General features: G+C 44.8%; 1 protein-coding gene and 1 non-coding gene across 2 annotated transcripts in view; one reads left to right on the top strand and one right to left on the bottom strand.

Moving 5' to 3' along the window:
* LOC126092751 (two pore potassium channel protein sup-9) overlaps window positions 1–23,681 on the bottom strand; it is a 149,825-nt gene that overhangs the window by 79,022 nt on the left and 47,122 nt on the right. The gene's annotated exons all lie outside the window — the stretch shown is intronic.
* Trnat-ugu (transfer RNA threonine (anticodon UGU)) lies at window positions 2,932–3,006 on the top strand. The gene has a single exon. It is a non-coding gene; the product is annotated as a tRNA-Thr (tRNA).

Consider the following 23,681-nt stretch of genomic DNA (forward strand, 5'->3'; position numbering starts at 1 on the left):
ATTGACACATTCCTGGGGTCAGATACATCACATGATCACACTGACAGAACCACAGGCACATAGACACAGGCAACAGAGCATGCACAATGTCGGCACTAGTACAGTGTATATCCACCTTTCGCAGCAATGCAGGCTGCAATTCTCCCATGGAGACGATAGTAGAGATGCTGGATGTAGTGCTGTGGAACGGCTTGCCATGCCATTTCCACCTGGCGCCTCAGTTGGACCAGCGTTCGTGCTGGACGTGCAGACCGCGTGAGACGACGCTTCATCCAGTCCCAAACATGCTCAAAGGGGGACAGATCCGGAGATCTTGCTGGACAGGGTAGTTGACTTACACCTTCTAGAGCACGTTGGGTGGCACGGGATACATGCGGACGTGCATTGTCCTGTTGGAACAGCAAGTTTCCTTGCCGGTCTAGGAATGGTAGAACGATGGGTTCGATGACGGTTTGGATGTACCGTGCACTATTCAGTGTCCCCTCGACGATCACCAGTGGTGTACGGCCAGTGTAGGAGATCGCTCCCCACACCATGATGCCGGGTGTTGGCCCTGTGTGCCTCGGTCGTATGCAGTCCTGATTGTGGCGCTCACCTGCACGGCGCCAAACACGCATACGACCATCATTGGCACCAAGGCAGAAGCGACTCTCATCGCTGAAGACGACACGTCTCCATTCGTCCCTCCATTCACGCCTGTCGCGACACCACTGGAGGCGGGCTGCACGATGTTGGGGCGTGAGCGGAAGACGGCCTAACGGTGTGCGGGACCGTAGCCCAGCTTCATGGAGACGGTTGCGAATGGTCGTCGCCGATACCCCAGGAGCAACAGTGTCCCTAATTTGCTGGGAAGTGGCGGTGCGGTCCCCTACGGCACTGCGTAGGATCCTACGGTCTTGGCGTGCATCCGTGCGTCGCTGCGGTCCGGTCCCAGGTCGACGGGCACGTGTACCTTCCGCCGACCACTGGCGACAACATCGATGTACTGTGGAGACCTCACGCCCCACGTGTTGAGCAATTCGGCGGTACGTCCACCCGGCCTCCCGCATGCCCACTATACGCCCTCGCTCAAAGTCCAACTGCACATACGGTTCACGTCCACGCTGTCGCGGCATGCTACCAGTGTTAAAGACTGCGATGGAGCTCCGTATGCCACGGCAAACTGGCTGACACTGACGGCGGCGGTGCACAAATGCTGCGCAGCTAGCGCCATTCGACGGCCAACACCGCGGTTCCTGGTGTGTCCGCTGTGCCGTGCGTGTGATCATTGCTTGTACAGCCCTCTCGCAGTGTCCGGAGCAAGTATGGTGGGTCTGACACACCGGTGTCAATGTGTTCTTTTTTCCATTTCCAGGAGTGTACATAAATGACCTTGTGGATGACATCGGAAGTTCACTGAGGCTTTTTGCAGATGATGCTGTGGTGTATCAAGAGGTTGTAACAATGGAAAATTGTACTGAAATGCAGGAGGATCTGCAGCGAATTGACGCATGGTGCAGGGAATGGCAATTGAATCTCAATGTAGACAAGTGTAATTTGCTGCGAATACATAGAAAGATAGATCCCTTATCATTTAGCTACAAAATAGCAGGTCAGCAACTCGAAGCAGTTAATTCCATAAATTATCTGGGAGTACGCATTAGGAGTGATTTAAAATGGAATGATCATATAAAGTTGATCGTCGGTAAAGCAGATGCCAGACTGTGATTCATTGGAAGAATCCTAAAGAAATGCAATCCGAAAACAAAGGAAGTATGTTACAGTACGCTTGTTCGCCTACTGCTTGAATACTGCTCAGCAGTGTGGGATCCGTACCATATAGGGTTGATAGAAGAGATAGAGAAGATCCAACGGAGAGCAGCGCGCTTCGTTACAGGATCATTTAGTAATCGCGAAAGCGTTACGGAGATGATAGATAAACTCCAGTGGAAGACTCTGCAGGAGAGACGCTCAGTAGCTCTGCACGGGCTTTTGTTAAAGTTTCGAGAACATACCTTCACCGAGGAGTCAAGCAGTATATTGCTCCCTCCTACGTACATCTCGCGAAGAGACCATGATGATAAAATCAGAGATATTAGAGCCCATACAGAAGCATACCGACAATCCTTCTTTCCACGAAAAATACGAGACTGGAATAGAAGGGAGAACTGATAGAGGTACTCAGGGTACCCTCCGCCACACACCGTCAGGTGGCTTGCGGAGTATGGATGTAGATGTAGATGTAGACATACGAGGGTTGCCCAGAAAGTAATGCATCACATTTTTTCTTCAACGGCTCTTTACTGAACATAATGAGAATCATACACACGAAAGAATGGTGTTTTATACACACACCCTATTTTTCCACGCAATATCCATCCAGTTCTACGGCCTTCCTCCAGCGTGAAACGAGGGCGTGTGTGCCTTGTCGGTACCAATCCTTGTCCTAGTGGCGGAGCTATTGCTTTACTGTGCGAATCACCTCCTCATCATCCTCAAAATGTCTTCCACGAATGGCACCCTTTAATGGCCCAAACAAGTGGAACTCCGAGGGGGCTAGGTGAGGTGTGTGAGGCATGACAGTCGTGGCTGGTCTCCCGGCCGCTGCAAATCGTGGAGCTCCGCCAAAATGCCTTCTTATGGCCTCACGCTCCTTGCCCAGCAACTAACTGTACTTCATATATGAAGATGGTATCTGTTCTTCGGACATGTCCGAAAGAACAGATACCATCTTCATGTAGTTAGGACTAACCGGGCATCGACCTTGTTCTTCTGTGCTGGATGCACATGCATAGCTCGAACTCTTACGGAACTCGGTAAGATTGTCTGCCGCGAGTAATGAGTGTAATGGGCAGGGGTACTACGAATGTAGTGTGTGGACATTAAGTTGGGAGTGTGGGTCTCACGGGGAGCATGCAAGGGATAAATCCCTGCAGTCGGACTATCATTTCTGCCCTCAGTGGCTCAGATGGATAGGGCGTCTGCCATGTAAGCTGGAGATCCCGGGTTCGAGTCCCGGTTGGGGCACACATTTTCAACTGTCCCCGTTGATGTATATCAACGTCTGTCGACAACTTAGGGTCTTGATTTAATTGTCATTTCATAACTGTACTTCTGTCGATAGCAGATCCTCCACAGACTTCGCACGAGCGTTTGTGAATATTCCCCACAGTTTCTTTCTCCACAGTGAGAAATTCAATTACGGCACGTTGCTTGTAACTTACATCACCTACAGACGCTATTCTGAAACTGTCCTGCAGCTACGCTGCCTGTCGGAAGTGACGGAAACTTGGCGCGCTCACTCAGGAGACTTCAAGTAATTTGTTTTTCGCATTGTTTTGGTCTGAGAAAAAATGCGGTGTATTACTTTCTAGGCAACCCTCTAAATTATGCTCTATAGGATCCGATTACACGTTTCATATTTAAATGTCAGTTTCTATTCAAATCTTTCAAGTGACGTACTATATGTTGTTTCATCCAGCGTGACAAATATGCGATATTTTAAAAAGTTTTAAGACAAGAAGCCCTACAGTAGACGGCTACTACTTTTATTTATGTATTTTAAATAGTGATTAAGAGGACGATATGACTAGACAGAGTCAACGACTCCCACATTGGCTATAGATAATATGATTAAATAAACAACATCTTCTGAAGAAGACGGTTTTAAAACGGTCGAGACCATAGTCAAGGTTTAAAAAACCTGTATTTTGCAACTGGTTGGTTGTTATTTCAAATCTATTGTAGCTCTTGCGTGCACACTTGCTGAAACGCAGCCATGTTCAAATTCTTTAAAAAAAAATCCGTAATGAGCGTTTTACGGCTTCGCAAAACATAATTGCGTATAAAACTTTGTAGTTGTGGCTCAGATCCCAAAAACTGAAGATCAGTAATAATTTAGTTCTTATTGTTTATCTCAGGTGAACCACCTCAATGCGGTGGGTAAAATAATAAAATCCCTGGAAAATTTAATTTTCCAGTGTAAAATATACCCGAGGCTCTAGATTTATCATCTGCCTGCATTAAAAAAACGTCCCACCTCTACGGGCAAAATAGCTGAACTCAACATGTAAAAACACAGTCTAACTCATACAGTCACGACAGTATTGTTCTACATTGTAACAGCAGCGTTCTAAGCGGACAGAATGCTACTATTCTGAATACGAAATCGGATGAGCGCGAGTAGTAGCGCTTATTTTGATTCGTGACATTCTTTTTACAATAGGAAGCGTATGTAGTGCCATAAAAATTGGCACAAACTAAAAAAGTGACACTACATGTGTCTTTATGTAGTTTCCTAAGCACCCTGGAAGGTACGAAGCGATACATTACACGAAAAATTATTTACGATTCTCTCGTAATATACAGATAATTACTGAAGAATGTCATTTTCTTTTAAGACAAAAAAAAAAAAAAGACGGCTAGTGAACAGCAGAAGAACTGACTTTTGCTGAAAGACGTTGCGTATCTGCTAAAAAAATGAAGTTTTCTTAACTAGTGTACACCTTCAGTCAGCCGGCCGCGGTGGTCTAGCGGTTCTGGCGCTGCAGTCCGGAACCACGGGACTGCTACGGTCGCAGATTCGAATCCTGCCTCGGGCATGGGTGTGTGTGATGTCCTTAGGTTAGTTAGGTTTAAGTAGTTCTAAGTTCTAGGGGACTTATGACCTAAGATGTTGAGTCCCATAGTGCTCAGAGCCATTTGAACCTTCAGTCAAATTAGTGAATGTGGAACGTAGGAAGCTTGTGTGGACGCAGAACCTGCGTTATTTAATGTCCCAAGTAAGCCACAACAACTATAGCAGAAAGGAAAGCCACACAGACGTAATAGTAAAACTCAGAAGCAAGAAGACTGTTTGTTAACGCAGGAGAAACCAGTTTCACATCTGTTGTTACGTCTGAGCCACAAACGGCAAGATTCTTCAGTACATTCGCTTTTGGAGCTAAAGGAATTACATTTGCAAAAAAATATTCGCTTATTAGAAAGACGAGTGGAGAGTAAGAAAGACCGAATCATTAGACTCCACACACAACCGTTACACGTCAAGAAAAGTGCCTGTGCAATAATCATTCACAGACGGCAGTGGACTGCGCTAGCAGCGGAGGGTATGTAGTATGATACAGGCTGGACTATATGAAATAAATTCGTGATAACTTCCAAACGGTTTGCGTTACGACGTTCAAACTGCACGGTTGGCCGTGGGGCATGCTGGGAATTAGTATGCGCTGTATCGTTTGGTTTAGCGACAAAGCCCACTTTTATATGGATACGTTCGTCAATAAGCAAAACTGGCTCATTTAGGGATACTGAGAATCCGCGTTTCACGATGGAGAGTCTCTTCACCTTCAAGGAGTGACTGTCTGTTATGCAATGTCCAGTCACGGATTAATAGGTGCGATATTCCTTGATGGCACAGTGATAACTGAACGATACGTGAAGGTTTTGGAAGAGGTTTCATCCCCATCATCCAAAGTGAGCCTGATTTCGACAAGATGAGTGTGCAAATGGTCGGATGGGAAGGTGGTGGGCGTGAAGGATTCATTGAAAGAGTTCAAGTAATAGGTCTTTCATTGACCACTTTTACCTTATAAAGGGTCACATAGTTAGACCTAGGGAGGCGAGGGTGAGCCAGAGTGTAGAGTTTGGCGAAACATAGTTCGCAAAGCTAACGAAAGTTGCGTCTGCCAATCGGGCAAGTTCGAGTGGCATGCCGGCTGCGAAACAAAGTCCACAGTGCCGCAGCAGTTGGAGAAGCGGGAGATCTTCACTGCTACAGAGCGTGCGTCCAAGAGAGAGAGGCCCGGAGGCGGGCGGCAGGGTACATCCAATACGGCCACGTGGCTTCCTCCGCCGTGATTGGTCAGAAGGAGACGAACCCGTGGGGGTTTCATGGAAATTTCCAGAACGTGACCTGGTCAACGTCACACACACGGTGTTAGTTCGTCAGCACATGAGAGAGGCACGTGATCGAAGTAGCCTTCCTTGGTGCTGGCTTTTCTGTTGCCAGACTGTGGGACGAGAAAATTTACAGGCAGCCGACACTGCCGGAAGAGGCTTGTTCGTGACAAGAAAAATAAAGTTACCTTTTGAAAGTTAATAAAATAAGGTAAAATCCCCTACTGTCTGGCTCATCCTTACATGTAGTTCACATAAAACGGAGCTCGATACCATGTAAGCAGGGGAGTTTTAGATGCCCTGGAGGAGCACTTTGAGATCTCATTCTGGCTCTGGGCCACAAGCCGCACAACAGAGTGGCATACTCTGGATCAGTTGGTCGAGCAGCTGCTGGGGTATAGCCTCCCATTCTTGCACCAGTGCCTGTCGGAGCTCCTGAAGTGTCCTAGCGTTTGAAGACGTGCAGCGGTATGTCGACCGAGAGCATCCCAGACGTTCTGGATGGGGTTTAAGTCTAGAGAACAGGCAGGCCACTCCATTCGCCTGATATCTTCTGTTTCAAGGTACTCCTCCACGATGGCAGCTCGGTTGGGCCGTGCGTTATCATCCGTCAAGTGCAGGGTGGGACCCACTGAACCTCTGAAAAGGTAGACATACTGGTGAGAAATGACGTTCCGATGCACCTGACCTGTTACAGTAGTTCTGTCAAAGACGTGCAGGGGTGTACGTGCGCCAATCATAATCCCACCCCATATCATCAAACCACGACCTACATACAGGTCTCTTTCAAGGACATTAAGGGGTTGGTATCTGGTTCCTGGTTCACGCTAGATGAAAACCCGGCGAGAATCACTGTTGAGACTATACTGGACTCGTCCGTGAACATAACCTGGGACCACTTTTCCAATAACTATGTACTGTGTTCCTGACACCAGGCTTTACGGGCTCTCCTGTGACCGGGAGTCAGTTGGACGCACCTTGCAGGTCTCTGGGCGAATAAACCATGCCTCCAGTCGTCTGTGGACTTTGTATCTGGAGACAAGTGTTCCAGTGGCTGTGGTAAGGTCCCAAGCAAGGCTACTGGCAGTACTCTGTGGCCATCTGTGTGCACTGATCGTGAGATATCGGCCTTCTTGTGGTGTTGTACACTGTGGACGTCCAGTACTGTAGCGCCTGGACACGTTTCCTGTCTGCTGGAATCGTTGCCATAACCTTGAGATTTCACTTTGTGGCACACGGAGGGCCTGTGCTACGACCTGCTGTGTTTGACCAGCCTCCAGTCGCCCTAGTTTTCTACCCTTCATAACATCATCAATATGTGTTCTTTGAGCCATTTTCAACACACAGTCACCATTAGCACGTCTGAAAACGCCTGCACACTTACTCGCTGCACCGTACTCTGACATGGACCAACACGGCTCTGCATATGTGGACTGCTCCCAGCGCCACCGTTCGACGACCGCAGGTCAAATGCACCGCATGGTCATACCCCGAGTTGATTTAAATCCCCAAACCGCCCACCAGAGCGTTGTTTCACTATGTATCCTTATTTTATGAGCATGAGTGTAATAGATCTTCTTTACTGAATCTCTTTTGGAAAAAGGAATATGACAGAGAGGGGGCCGAAACACTAGATAGTGTTATGCTGTTATCCTATTACGGCCAGAGCGTCCTCACAGATAGGGTTGATCTTTGGACTGATTTAATATAAAACCAAAACTTCTATATACATTGACACGACAAAAGTCATCGTGTCGGACCTCCTTTTTCCCGGCGTAGTGCAGCAACGCGACTTGGCAAGGACTCAACTAGACGATGGAAGTGCCCTGCACAAATATTGAGCCGTACTGCCTATAGAGCCGTCTATAATAGCGAAAGTGTTGCCGCTGCAGGATTTTGTGTACAAGCTGACCTCTCCATTATGTCCAATAAATGTTCAATGGGATTAATGTCGGTCAATCTGGGTGACCAAATCATTAGCTCGAATTGTCCAGAATGTTTTTGAAACCAATCGCGAACAATTGTGGCCCAGTAACATGTCGCATTGTTATGGGAACACGAAGTCGATGAAGTCTGGAAGTGGCCTCCGTGTAACCAAACATAACCTGTTCTAGTCAATAATAGGTGTAGTTGGACAAGAGAACCTAGTCAATTCCATTGTAAACACGGCAAAAGTGATTGGCTATCGAAGTCGCGTGGTCCAAACGGTACATATCGATCATGCGATTGTAAATCGATCATATGTCACTGGTGGCGGGTGTTATGATCAATTATTTGTGATCGTCATTTTTATCTGGTTTCCGTCGTTCCTTTAGTTGCTTTAAATTACATATCTCCGCGAGTTATTAGTGGGTTGCTTGGGAAACCAAATAGTGAGTGGGATGTCTGGTGTTCCTTACATTTCTTCGGCGCATTCTCACACGTGGAAAATATGTTCCGTGCTTAAACAACATAGAAAATGGTTTACTTTTGCCGGCCGGAGTGGCCGAGTGGTACTGGGCGCTTCAGTCTGGAACCACGCGACTGCTACGGCCGCAGGTTCGAATCCTGCCTCGGGCATGGATGTGTGTGATGTCCCTAGGTTAGTTAGGTTTAAGTAGTTCTAAGTTCTAGGGGACTGATGACCTCCGCTGTGAAGGCTCAGAGCCAATTGAACCATTTTTTGTTTAACTTTTTGTCACAAATATGGAGTACTACCGGACAAGGAAAGGAGGGAATATGTATATTGTGGTGGTGTGAAGTGTGTAAAACTTCGTAAGAGGAGTTTCGATGCTGAATTACCGTTACAATTGCATTGCGGACAGTGGGGTGAACGAACGAGTATCAGGAAGAATACGAGGTTCGACTCTTCCAAATTATCCATCCACACCAGCGTAATTCTTCTATCTTGCTGGATTCGAGACCTTGCAAGCAACAGCATCGGAACCTGACTTCTCTGCTAATACCGTGTGTGACTATTTCGGGTTTAGCGCAGAAGTTTGTTATGTGGTAGTGAGAAATGACAGTGTACCAATTGATGGACAGAGTAAAATTGTGGAAGTGGACGAATCTCAATAGCTAGATGGAAGAACCAGAGAGGACGACCTTCAAAGAGTGAAATCGATCATATTTGGGTACTCGTTGGAATAGAGAGTCCCGGAAGTGTTTCATTGTGAGAGTGTTGTCCAGAGACAAGGTCATTTCAGTGGGTCTGATAAAGCAGTTCATGCTGCCTGGTACTAACGTCATTACAGACAGATTTCAGTCCTACAAGACTCTGAAAGCTGAAGGATTCGACCACGAGTTCGTCAACCACTGTGTAGAGTTCGTGTCTTCGGATGACCCCAGTGTGCACACGCAGAACATCGAGCGGCTATGGAAATCTGTGAAATCTTCCATTAAAAGAGAAGGACGTCCATGACAAAGAGACGAACTGTACTCATTTCAGTACCTCTACTTCCACAACTTGCGTTTTCAGGGAAAAGTTAACGTATGTGACTGCCAATATTCTTGCGTGATATTGCCAGAGTTTACCCAGACTACGGCAAAAAGGAATTTCCCTGAAGCGTACACATCACATGGACTCTCACATGACGACAACACCGACGACGAGTAAGGTAAGTCGTCTCCTTTGTAATTACAAGTATTTTTGTAACGCTCTTCTTTTATTGTTGCTGTAGTGCCTACCGTAACACACTCATAACGCCCGCCGCCTGAGTCGCATGATCGACTTACAATCACACGTTCGATACGTATCGTTTGTACTCCGTGACTTCGATAGGTAATCATTCTTGGAAATTACCGCTCTGCCAATTCACTGTCCTTTTACACCTTGTGTGTGCGATACTACCGCCATCTGTTTATGCGCATATCGCTATCCCATAACTTTTGACATCTCAAAATACACGGAGATGCCTCAGATACTGAACTGTAATTCAGTTTGTGGGTTAATATTACCTCCCTAGCGGAACCGTTATCTAAACATAAAAAGCAACGATTAAAAGGATGTGGAACGATGCAGCAGGAACATGTCAAATAAGACTGATTCATAACTGTGCACAAATAAGTACAGTTAGTTGACGCTTCTGAAAAACTGATTTAACGGTCTGATGGTCATACCAGTCTGAAAATTCAGTCTTTCTGATTTCTTTATTGTACTGAGATTTTATTTACAACACGGTGTGCACAGTTTTGAATCGTTAGTGCAAATAAGAACTACAAATTTAATTTAGATGCACGATACCATTTGAAACTCTTACCCCAGTAACGTTTCTGGGGCTCTGTTCCGTAATTACCCGTTACCTAGGCCGTGCTTGCATCCGAAACTAATTAAGCCCGCCACAGCGCGTTGCATAAATCCTGTTATTCCCCGCGCGGATTAAAAGTTCGACGCCTCTTCAAACAGATTAACTCGGTAGCGCTTAATTAACAAAAGGTACAACAGTTGAATGATCCTCGAAATTGCAGTTGCCGTACAACATAATAGGTAATCTTGAAAGCCGAAACTAAAACTGTAATAACTTGAAGCAATAACGAACACAAGAACAGACTGAATTGGTTTTGTCCATTAATCTAATACTTAAACACTTAAACGAAATTTATTTCAATCCGTCCTTTCTATATTAAAAGTCGCGCACCACATTAAGGAGTTTTAATTTTCTCTCCAACGATCACAGATTGCTCCTCTCGAATCAGTTATCCTATAGCTGATTTGGTTTTCTTTTCAATTTGGTCTATCCATCTTCCACGACGTCTAACTCGTGGTGTTGGGCCATGATTGATAGTCTTTCCTAAGTTGAGTTCTTGCCTTGGAACTATGTTTTCAAGGAATTTGAGGATTTCTGGTACTACGTTGTGGTGAACCTCGTTTTACATGTAAGGGCTTTAGTATTGAAGCTTTAATTACTCACTATAATCTCCTACATGACCATTTTTCAGATACATAACTTCTATTTTTACGTTCGACTTCCCTAGTTGTTGATATTTCCTGATGGCATAGGAGCACTGGTAATGCCAGTTTTCTCTCAATTTTACACATCTATTAATGGAATCATGAATTCATGTAACTTTTAGCTTTGGTGATGCTTCTCTCACGAGTGTTATCCTACCTTTATTCTCCTATTTCTATTGGAATAATATCCGCAGATATCTTTTCTCTTCTTGTCTGAACTGCTTGTCATTCACGTTTGATATCAGTACAAAGCTACAGTTCAGACATATAACTTCAGAAACCACCACCTAACACTTAAATTCATATCAGATGTTAACAAATTCCTTTTTCTGAAAAATGCTTCTCTTGCTGCAACCAGGTTGTACTTTGCATTCTCATTACTATGGTCGTCATTAGTTATTTTTCTGCCCAAATAACAAAACATAATTCCTTCTTTGAGCCTCTCATTTCCTAACGTAGGTCCTTCAGCATAACTTGATCTGACTCGGCTGCACTCCATTGTCGTTCTTTTATTTTTTTTATGTTCGTCTTTCAAGACACACTGCATTCTATTCAACTGCTCTTCCTAGTCACTTACTGTTTCAGAGAATTACAGTGTCATTGCCAAACCGAAAGATTTCTTCTCTTTGCATTTTAATTCCCTTTCCAAATATCTTCATGGTTTCTGTTTACTGTTCGCTCAATGGATAAACTGAAAACCAACACGGATAGCCTACAACCCAGTCTCATTCCCTTCTCAATCACTGCTAACTTTTCATGTCCTTAGACTTTTATAACCGCTGTATGTTTTCCGTACTGATTGTGAGTAACTTGTATATCGTCCCTGCTTGCGTCACCATTTCAAAGAATGTATTCTAGTGAATATTGTGAAAAACTTTCTCTAAACCTAAAGAGGCTATCAATATAGGTTTCCCCTCCTCAACGTATCTTCTAATTAGTAGGGTCAGTATTTCCGTGCGTGTTCTGACAGTCCTCCCGAATCCAAACTGATCTTCTCTGAGCTCAAATACGTTTTTCCAATATTCATAATTCATGTCAATATTTTGCAGCTGTGACTTATTAAACTGATTGTTCGCTAATTTTCACACATGGTGGCAGCGGTCTCCTTTGGATAGGGAACAACTGAAATCTTCTTTAAGTCTGAGTTTATTTCGCCTATTTATGATACCAGGGGTCTCTCCTAACAGTTGTCAGGCACATTTTCTCTGGTGTTTCGGCAGCTATTTGCAATTTCGTTTTTGCATTGCCTACCTGTAGTCATCCCAAACAATTACTGCTGCTCACGTATTTCTTACGACGCCCAGCGACAAAAGAAATCGTCTGTTGGTTTCCCATTACAAACAAGATTATTTTTAAATCGAAATTTTTCGTGCCCAATCGATAGAGCGCTCCAAAATTAGTGTAGTTCGATATTTGTTTTGTTGACATGTATGGCAGGGAGAGAAAATCGCTAAGAATAAACAGCAATCCAGCAGAACACAGTAGCTCTCCATTAGGGCTGTTATACAATATCGGTAAATCGGTATACACCAAAAGATATCGTTGTATATCGGTTGTACTTATTCCACCGAGATATCGATATCAAAATGGGGATATCAAGTGCCGATATTTTTATTTACATTATATTTTTCCCAATTTTTGGTAAATATTTGAAAATGTAGAAGAACATAATTTTACTTTCATTGTATTAGATAGTCTTACTACTTCTTGAGGTTACATTGCGTCCAGTGTTTCTCTTTGACTGTGTGAAACAAATATAGATGGCAAACGAGTGTGCTATTTCTTCACATCGGTATTCTTCAATAACAGTTGCTGAAACTGATAAACAAAAATCTGAATAACAAGATTGGTTTTTGCAGTTGGCGGAGACGTTTGAGGGGAACTGCTAACGTAATCGGCGCTCGGCGCTACCATAAGAAACTGCAACGGCTTAACTTCACTACAGTTTTGACACTACGACTGCTAATTCTCTGGCGTTTGCAGAAATGAAAACAGGAAAAACGACACGAAGCCTTCCAGACAAATCGATACGTGACGAAAATCAACGACAGACCCGTCGGACATCTTTTATTGTGTTACTTAAATGCACTTACCATTGTTAGCAAAGTGGTTATCACCAAGCATGAACGCGCATTGTATTCCTATCAGTTCTTGGTCTAAGGGGGTTAAACTAGCTGCTAGCTCGTTGATGTACAAAATATATACAATAATAAATCAATACTTAAATATACAGCTTTAAAACTGGCAGTATATTTAGATTGTGCAACCGATTTTTTTGGCCAGCACGTCGATATTTTTTCCGTCGGTATATCGATAGTTTTTCGATATGTTGATTGCTGACAATAATACTTCTCTAAATATCTACACATCGGATTCCCGATATTTTAAAAAAATATCAGCAGTTCTACTCTGCATGCTTGGCTGCAGCAGTCAGGTATTGCTGCTGGAGCGCTGGCTATTCTTCTGTTTTACTGTTTCTGTTAATGAGGTACAAATGAAACCAATATCCCACTTGACTAATCTGAGACCGCTCTATCGAATTGGCACGTAAAATTACGCTTGAAATAATTTTGTTTGTAACTGCAAAGAAACTGATGCCTTCCATCGGCAATAGGTGCCACATGAAATGCTTGATGAGCACTATTTGGAGTGACTGCACCTACATAACGCAAGATCAGAATTGCAAATATCTCTGAAACACTAGAGGAAATGCGCCTGAGACTCTTAGGAGAGCCACCCTGTTTAGCAGGTGGATTGGCTCTGTCCGTAGTTGGCTATCTCAAGGATCTAATTCTGTGGGTCTTGTTTCCACTAAGTCTTTCCGTTCTCTGTTGAATTCTTCTCGTAGTGTCGTTCCCCTATCTCAACTTTATCTATATCCTTTTCCCTTTCCGTAATATTGATCACGTATCACCAACTATACGGATTCAAGGAAAAGGAAATTTGCACTATATGACTAAAATTGTTGGTTTTGTTCGAGAGTTACTATAGTACACGTTTCTCTAGCCTTCTAAAATCAATCAACAGTGAATGTATTAAAAGACAAAATCCTCCCATGAACAATGAATACAGTACGCGCATTGTCGTATGCGCAATACTCTCATTGTTGTGTGTGGTGCCCGCAATTCAGAGCAACCTACATCAGTCTGTGTCGTGACCTTTACAAATACACTGATTTGTCGCGCTACGTTCCGCCTTCCATGACTTTTGTTTCGTTTAGCGCGATTGTTTTAATTTGCTATGCGGCATATGTCTTGTAAGAAGCCAGCGGTAACACCGCTTCCCGTCGTATCATCGAAGTCGGGCTTGGCTAGCAGTTGGGTGGGTAACCGTCTGGGTTTGCAGAGTGCTGTTGGAAAGTGGGGTGAACTCAGCCCTTGTGAGGCCAAATGAGGAGCTACTAGAGTGAGAAGCAACGACACAGGTCACGAAAACTGACTACGGCCGGGATTGCGATGTGCTGACAACATGCTCATCCGCATCCAGTGACGCCTTAATGGCTAAAGATGACACGGTGGCCTTTTCGGAAGGTGTTTGCTTTATGTCTTCTAATAGGAACTGCGTTGCCTTATGTCGGGAGACAAAATAATGGTCCTTTAACAATCAGACAAAGGCGTGAGTGGTAAGCACTGAGCTGAGATGTTTAGCATGAGGACGTCAACAATATCACAAATAAAGAAAAAGGAGTCATCAGTTTTAAACTTTGAGTCTGTCCTCGAGGATGAAGATGGGAGTTCATTGAGAAAAGCGCTGAAAATAGCAGAAAACAAAGACCTCGAAGAGGCTGCATTCAAGTGATTTTTGCAGCAGCTAGCATTAGGATACCCTTTTTCAGGGCCGATTGTTCGCGAAAAGCAGAACTGTTAGCCGAGAAAAATAGACAGTTTGTCTTCATTTAAAGCGAGCATTGGCTGTCTACGGAATTTAAAGACAAGGAATAGTATTCATGAGGAGGACGTAAGTGGTCAAAAACTATTAGCAGACCCAAAAGCAGCAGAAAATTTTACTAAAACATTCAAAATTGAGCAGAATCTTGTGACACTGGATTTTTATACGACAAAGACGGGACAGGCGTCATTTGGAAGGCTCTGTCTGAAACAACTTTGGCTTCAAAAATGAAAATTAGTGCTCCTGGCCATAAGGTTTGCAAAGACCGTGTTACCATTCTGAACTGGGCTAATTCTACCGGAGACCACAAAATACCCCTTCTATTGATAGGAAAATCGAAAAACACCCAGGCTATCAAAAATGTGAAAGAACTTCCCATCAAGAATCAGTCAATGGCCTGGATGACTGCTACTTTGGTTTGTGAATGGTTTGTTTCAATTTTCATACCTGAAATAAGGAAGTGCCAAAAGGCCGTCGGTAAAAAGATAGTAAGGGGATGTTAATTTTGGACTGTGCACCCACCCACACCACAGAAAGTCTTCTTGATAGGGAAGATGGACCTTTCTAAACACTATTCCTGGCACTAAACGCAACGAGTTCGCTGCAGCCGGAGGACCAATCGGTTATCAAAATTATGTAGCGACTTTCCAAAAAAACTGTTGAGGAACATTTGATAGAAGATGGAAGGAAAAAGGCACTATGGCTCACCAGCAGACACTGAATTTAAAAGACATTTCTTACTTGGTGGCTGAAGCATGAGATTTCGTGAAGACAGTCATATTAAAAAGAGCTTGATATAAACTGAAAGACATTCCAACTAAAGATGAGGAACAGAAAGATGAAGAAGAAAATAAACAGCGTGAAAAGGAAGAGGAAGAAAGAGAAGTAGCAGAGGACGAAATAGCACTTGAAGAGATAAGAAAAATCCTTCTGAAATATCATGGAAGTTCAGACTAAGGATATAGGTGAGTGGCTTGCTTCTGATTCTTCGGACCTCGAGGCCAAATTCTCAGTGACGATGAAATCATTCACAGTATGAGAGAAGAAACTAATGGCCAGGTTGATGAGATTGTCGCTGAACCAGATGTGGGACCGTCAGCTAGTGAGACGTTTGCTTGCCTTGACACTACGCTAACGTGTATGGAGCAGCAGCCTGTGACTATATGCAGATACTCACCCTCAAGCGGAGGCAAGACTTGGCAGCACGAAAACGATTGGAGAAAGCAAAACAACTGGCTGTGACCGATATGTTCAAGAACTGACGCTGTGTGGAAGTACAGTACTGTACGAATTCTAAATTCAGTAGTCATTAAAATAATATTACAGTAGTATGTATCCACAAATTTAGCTTTTCTTTAAAAAAAGTAAATGACTTGTTTTATTCAGTTATTCCGATTGTTGTAGCCAACGGCCTTGCCGCAGTGGTAACACCGGTTCCCGTCAGATCACCGAAGTTAAGCGTGGTCGGGCTGGGCTGGCACTTGGATGGGTGACCATCTGGTCTGCAGACCACTGCTGGAAAGCGGGATGCACTCAGACCTTGTGAGGCAAACTGAGGAGCTATTTGATTGAGAAGTAGCGGCTCTGGTCTCGTAAACTAACACACGGCCGGGAGAGCGGTGTGCTGACCACATGCCTCTCCCATCAGCATCCAGTAATTCCTGTGGGATGAGGATGACGCGGCGGTCGGTCGGTATCCATTTGTTCTTCATGGCCTCTTCGGGCGGAGTTTAGATATTTGTTTATTAATCAGGTCCGGTCCTGAGAAGTTCGGATAATTCGAGTTCTACTGTACTGACCTGACCTCCCATCTGAGCTATTGATGTTCGTACATACGGTTTTCCTCCAAAGGTCTCTTTAATTATGGGCAGTACATATCTTTCCCGTAGTTACGCGTGATTTTACATCCTTTCGTTTGTCCTCTAGCCAAAGCTGCTTAGGCCATTTACACCTTGTGTGTATGTCATTTTTAGGCATGTGTATTCCCTACTGCCTGCTTTATTTGTTGCATTTTTATAATTTTACCGTTCGTCAGTGGATAGAGTATTTCAGTTCACAGGACTGCCTAACGTCTGGGAGAGCGTCGCTGACTTGCTGAAAGAACTGAACTTAAAGACTTGAAAAAAGGCATAACCTATCGTGTGAAAGCCTATTAGTAAGTTTCAAGAACCAACCTTAAGAAATGAATCGAGGAATACGCTACAGCCGGCCGCCGTGGTCTAGCGGTTCTAGGCGCTCCGTCCGGAACCGCGCGACTGCTACGGTCACAGGTTCGAATCCTGCCTCGGGCATGGATGTGTGTGATGTCCTTAGGTTAGTTAGGTTTAAGTAGTTCTAAGTTCTAGGGGACTGATGACCACGGATGTTAAGTCCCATAGTGCTCAGAGCCATTTGAACCATTTGAATACGCTACAATTCCGTATGTATAACTTATGTAGCTACTGTGAAGAGAAGGTTAGAATAATTACAGTGCGCACAGACGCGTTTAAGCGATCATTATTCCCGCGTTCTATAGCTGAAGCCGGGATAACTGGTACAATAGGAAGAACCCTCTACCATGAACTTCACGGTGTTTTCCAGGGAATGAATATAGATGTAAGGAAGTCAGCCACAAACAAAGAATCCACATGGCGGATTAACTACCACTGGCCTAGTACATAGACAAGTCCTTGGTTTTTAGGCGTTTTTCCACACTCGTTTAAGGGAATAACGGGCTGGTCTCCAATAGCTGCTCCAGAAAATTCGAAACAGAAGCATTTAAAAGACGATGACTGGGTATTATCACGATTCCATAGGCAACAGCAAGCATTTTACCATGAAGGCATCGAGCCTCCTGTCTGACAGTGGGATAAATGTGTCAACATTTAGTTTTGAAATAATAGACTATTTACTCATTTTTTCTAGTCTGACTTATTTTCACTTGAAGTGCCTTATAAAATAGTATGTTGGCGCGAACAGAGCACTGAATATTCAAAAACACTTCAAATAAACGATGTTTTTGGAAAATATTACACTATTTCAATATTACACAGTAGCAACACAAGTAGCTATTGCAAAAACACTAAGATTAATACTAATTGATATGCACAGGGGGATGAGGAAGATTCTTGAGTTTTACTTAAGCCAGAAAACCTCTCAACTTATAATAAACACAAATACACTAAACTGTACAGCTTGAGGATACACTATTTTCCTGCAAGAGGCAGTCTCATACCAGACGGAAAAACGACACCACCCAGCCACAACTAAGAAAAACAACGCCGCGAAGTAATCACGTCCTTGAACATAAACACCGCCCAAATCCCGATCAGGCACAACGTAGCGTTCCAGTCGCACTGCTGTGCTCTCACTGGAGTAACAAACATAGCGAATGGCCTTTACCAGTAATACAAATATTGTTGAACACCGCCAACTAGCAAATAAATTCCACTGCGCAGCTCCTTGCAGGCTAATTCCGTTGGCAAGCCCAACTGAAACTCACGCTAGCTATTTGCTTGCACCAGCAGCGCACCGTCCGCCGAACACAGCAGCGAAAGAGAGAGAGAGAGAGAGAGAGAGAGAGTGAGACGAGGGGGAGGGGGGGGGGAGGCAACGCTGGATGGCTGCCACTTGCTGACTGCCCCTGCTGTTTTCTCGCCTCGCTGCGCGGTTGCACCTCTGGCGTTCTCGTCAACCACCTGACCCACAGCCGACACTAAGTACCAGGCAAGGTGCCGTCCATTTCCTCGTTGTCCAAAGAGAACCCTCTGCATCAACAGCACCTGTAGCGACACTTCCTAGGAGTCGGCAACCAGTCCTTTCCCGAACGGCTCACATTTGGGCATAGAAAATTCATTACCTTACAGCTACTAGCCGAGCGGAGTGACCGCGCGGTTAAAGGCTCCATCTCACTGACTGCTTGGCCCCTCCCGCCGGAAGTTCGGGCCTCCCTCGGGGATGGTTGCATGCGTTGTTCTTAGCACAGGTTCGTTTAAGTTAGTTTAAGTTGTGCGTCAGTCTAGGGACCGATGACCTCAGCAGTTTTGTCCCTTAAGAACTCTCTCTCTCTCTCTCTCTCTCTCTCTCTCTCTCACACACACACACACACACACACCTGTTACGGCAGAGAATAGTAACGGGTAGAAATTAGAAAAAAATTGTCATGTCAGGGAGCGAGGCGGAAGCAGGACGCGAGGCAGCAAGCCGCAAGTGGGTCAGGTCAACAACTCATTACGACACCGTCTACCATGTAACGATACGCATTCAGCAGAAAGTAGACTGTGGCAGAGGACCGAAGGAAGCGAGACAAGTACATTCGTTAGCTCGTGAAATCTTGCAAGAGACTGTCTCTTTCATACGAGCACATAGCAAGAGACCGACAGAGAAGTTAACAGCCTGTTAAATGAATATAGCAGAATAAGGAGGAAACGTTCTGACATTATGAACCGAGGCTTGCGTCATAGCCTCACGGCTAGCTCCCTTTAAATACACTACTGGCCATTAAAATTGCTACACAAGAAGAAATGCAGATGATAAACGGGTATTCATTGTCAAATGTATTATACTAGAACTGACATGAGATTACATTTTCACGCAATTTGAGTGCATAGATCCTAAGAAATCAAAACCCAGAACAACCACCTATGGCCGTAATAACGGCCGTGATACGCCTGGGCATTGAGTCAAACAGAGCTTCGATGGCGTGTACAGGTACAGCTGCCCATGCAGCATCAACACGATACCACAGTTCATCAAAAGTAGTGATGGCGTATTGTGACGAGCCAGTTGCTCGGCCACCATTCAACACACGTTTTCAATTGGTGAGAGATCTGGAGAATGTGCTGGCCGGGGCAGCAGTCGAACATTTTCTGTATCCAGAAAGGCCCGTACAGGACCTGCAACATGCGGCCGTGCATTATCCTGCTGAAATGTAGGGTTTCACAGGGATCGAATGAAGGGTAGAGGCACGGGTCGCAACACATCTGAAATGTAACGTCCACTGTTCAAAGTGCCGTCAATGCGAACAAGAGGTGATCGAGACGTGTAACCAATGGCACCCCATACCATCACACCGGGTGATACGCCAGTATGGCTATGACGAATACACGCTTCCAATGTGCGTTCACCGCGATGTCGCCATACACGGATGCGACCATCATGATGCTGTAAACAAAACTTGCATTCATCCGTAAAAATGACGTTTTGCCATTCGTGCACTCAGGTTCGTCGTCGAGTACACCATCGCAGGCGCTCCTGTCTGTGGTGCAGCATCAAGGGTAACCGCAGCCGTGGTCTCCGAGCTGGTAGTCCATGCTGCTGCAAAAGTCGTCGAACTGTTCGTGCAGATGGTTGTTGTCTTGCTAACGTCCCCATCTGTTGACTCAAGGATCGAGACCTGGCTGCACGATCCGTTACAGCCATGCGGATAAGATGCCTGTCATCTCGACTGCTAGTGATACGAGGCCGTAGGGATCCAGCATGGCGTTCCGTATTACCATCCTGAACCCACCGATTCCATATTCTGCTAACAGTCATTGAATCTCGACCAACGCGAGCAGCAATGTCGCGATACGATAAACCGCAATCGCGATAGGCTACAACCCGACCTTTTCTAAAGCCGTAAATGTAATGGTACGCATTTCTCCTCCTTACACGATGCATCACAACAACGTTTCACCAGGCAACGCCGGTCAACTGCTGTTTGTGTATGAGAAATCGGTTGGAAACTTTCCTCATGTCAGCACGTTGTAGGTGTCGCCACCGGCGCCAACCTTGTGTGGATGCTCTGAAAATTTAATCATTTGCATATAACAGCTTCCTCTTCCTGTCGGCTAAATTTCGCGCCTGTACCACGTCATCTTCGTGGTGTAGCAATTTTAATGGCCAGTAGTGTATTTAGTTCTCGTCGTGAGTTGATCATTGGGATTGATGGATTCACAGTAATAGCGCTAGATTCCATGATTACCATATTGTAGTGAGTGTTTGTTCTAGAAGCTCCAGTACATTTTATGAACTAGCTGAAGATGTACTCTAGACGATGGCCTTCACCTGATGAACGTCGTGCTGCTCGCTGCCTGCTATCTGCTGATGGAAAAACTGAGTGTCTTCCGACAACATTACCCCAGTGTGTTGCTATTTGTGGATTTCAACACTAAAGCCAGCAATAGGGCGTCTTGGGAGTCCACATTCCAACACACAGGCGCCTTCGGGTGCGGACACCTAGTAGGGGTAGGGAGATCTACCGACCACAGGACCATCGACAGCAGGAACTCAGGGATGGGTCATCGAAAGTCATCATAGAATTCGGAGTGTGAGCAAACACGGTCTAGCAGTCAGCACGAGAATCACTTGGCGCTAGGTAACGGCCGCTCTGTTCCGTCAGCCCGCCGTGGCTCCAGGGTCGCTGACACCATCTCCAGGGCGTCCAACCGCTGAGCTGAGTCGACGGTCGCAGCTGTAGGAGCAACAACCGAGGCTGGTGCGAAAGAACGACGGCTTGCGAACATCGTGAATAAATGACTGACCTACCTCTAATAATGTATAATTAGTGTCGTTGACGTTTCACAGGTTCCCAAAAGCTATCCTGACTTCACACAAAGGTGTCTCCACTCGGCCCTCTCCCTTTGTTCATGAATTCTACCACCTATACCTTGCCTACATGTCTGAGTACTTAATCTTTGTTTCATGCAGAACGTACTCCATTCGCTTCAGGTGAAATGGCAGGAGCGCGAGGGGAGCGGCAAGGTGCCATGCCACTTTACAAACACGTCTTAAAAACAAATTTATTGGTAGTCTCTTCAGATCTTTTAAACACTTGAACACAGGTGGTCAGTTCAGAAAACTTTAAACAAAGCCTGATAAACAGCATTAAAGAAGATTATTTGCTTTACAACTCTGATTGATGACAGTGAAAGAATATTGACAATAAATAATATGTACAAAGAATTCCAAGAATCTTCAAGTATGAATTCTTCTTCTTAAAACAAATAATTACAACTCACAATTTAACAAATGGCTGGCTCGAAAAGCCAGTCTGGACAGTCAATTAAACAACAGATACAATACTTGCGAAATCAGTGACAAGCAAGGGGTAAACGACAGTACTGTCTTGGGAAAAGGGGGGCGGATTATGGCCGTGAATTCGCTGGACTTTCTCTTTACAATAGTCCGCTTCTTGGTCCTTCTGCTTGGAATAAGTTAATGAGACCTGTAAAATAAAGCTATTAGCGCCAGGCATAGGCAAAAAGTCACAGCGCTCAGTTAAGATGTTTAATAACGGCAAAGAACGTACGTAACCCTGCCCCCCTCCCCCCGACACACACACGCATACAAAATTTACAATGAAAAGCAATTACAAGTATTATAATTATCGCTTGGCATTAAACACCACAAACCTATTTAATTTTAGCCTTTTAATTTAGCCGTCTGTGGATCAACCCAAAAGATTATTGCTCCCTCTCATACCAATAAGAAGTAACTGTTTGACCAATGCAAACAAGATCACTTGACTTTATGAAACAATTCCGGATCAACAGCAGTGTAAACGGTTTAAGCCAGTCACTAGTATTCCACACGCACTCAGTAAATCAACAGCTATTTCGGAAACACCTCCTCGGTTTACGAGAAACAACAGTTTCATCCCACGTAATTGCATTAGAATTATAAACAATTCAGTGATCATCCACCCAGCTAATTTTAACATAATGATCGAGTGGAAGGAACTTCCTGGCACAAAACATCTGAAGTACTGTAAGACAACAGCAGCACATGATAGCTCTTTAGATACGAACATCGTACTAAGTTACAGCCAACAGAAGTTAAGACATTTCTTAACGGGAGAAAGATAGTTAAACAGCGCAATGTGGCAAGTAACTAATATCAAATCACTTAGATCAACCAGCTGCTTCATAACATATACGCTCGGTAGTGCAATCCGGTCACGGAATGGTATATAATAGCGTAACTGTACTCGTATTTCTACTGTAATCGGGCTGTGAGACACAGTATTGATTTAAACAGCCTTTAGCCATCAAACCAATAAACAGTTACCACTGTTTGTGAACACCAGTGCAAATTGGCGCCGAGTGGTTCTAGGCGCTTCATTCCGGAACCGCGCTACCGCTACGGTTGCAGGTTCGAATCCTGCCTCGGGCATGGATGTGTGTGATGTCCTTAGGTTATTTAGGTTTAAGTAGTTCTAAGTTCTAGGGGACTGATGACCTCAGATGTTAACTCCCATAGTGCTCAGAGCCATTTGAACCATTTGCAAATTGGACCCTCAGACTCGAGTACAGTACTCTCGTCACATACTCAGCGACCACGCCGGCTCCCTCACAATCATAGAGGAGTATCTTCGGATCACCGTAGTACCAAACCTGAAGGACTCGAGAGCAACCGACAGTCCGCAGCTCGTCGTGTAGTGGTTAGTGTTGCTGCCTCTGGATCACGGGGTCCCGGAATCGATTTCCGGCCTGGTAATATGTGTTGTTCTGATCACTTCATCATCGCTCTGAAATTGGCGGAACTGGAAAGTGCAAAGATTGGGAATTTGTACGGGCGCTGATAACCACGCTGTTGAGAGCCCCACAAACCAAAAATCATCATCAGCAACCGACAGGCTGTGCGCGCTTAAATAGTCTTCCAGCCAAAGACCCACAGACCAGCGTTTCTGATCGGACGACTAAACCACGGACGACCATCGATAACCAGAGAAGCACTACTCTGGCCGCGGAGCCAGTGCGCATGGCTCGTAAGTTACGTTTACGTCTGATAGTTGTTGCATCATATTTAGATGGAGGTATAATACGGGAAGTTGTCACGACGTGACAAACTTGAAGTCGACGTCCGCCATGTTAGTAGCCACAAACATTAGTTTCTGGTGGAAGTGTTCGATAAAATAATGCCAGCTTGCTTTATGTACAGTTGTACTGGTCGTTCTGATTATAACCTAAAGTGTAAAGGAATCACATTTCATTCGTAAGTGGACTCGTTGAAGCAACATATTCTTTCC

This window comes from Schistocerca cancellata, chromosome 7 (genome assembly GCF_023864275.1).
Source record: "Schistocerca cancellata isolate TAMUIC-IGC-003103 chromosome 7, iqSchCanc2.1, whole genome shotgun sequence".
Taxonomy (NCBI): Eukaryota; Metazoa; Arthropoda; class Insecta; order Orthoptera; family Acrididae; genus Schistocerca; species Schistocerca cancellata.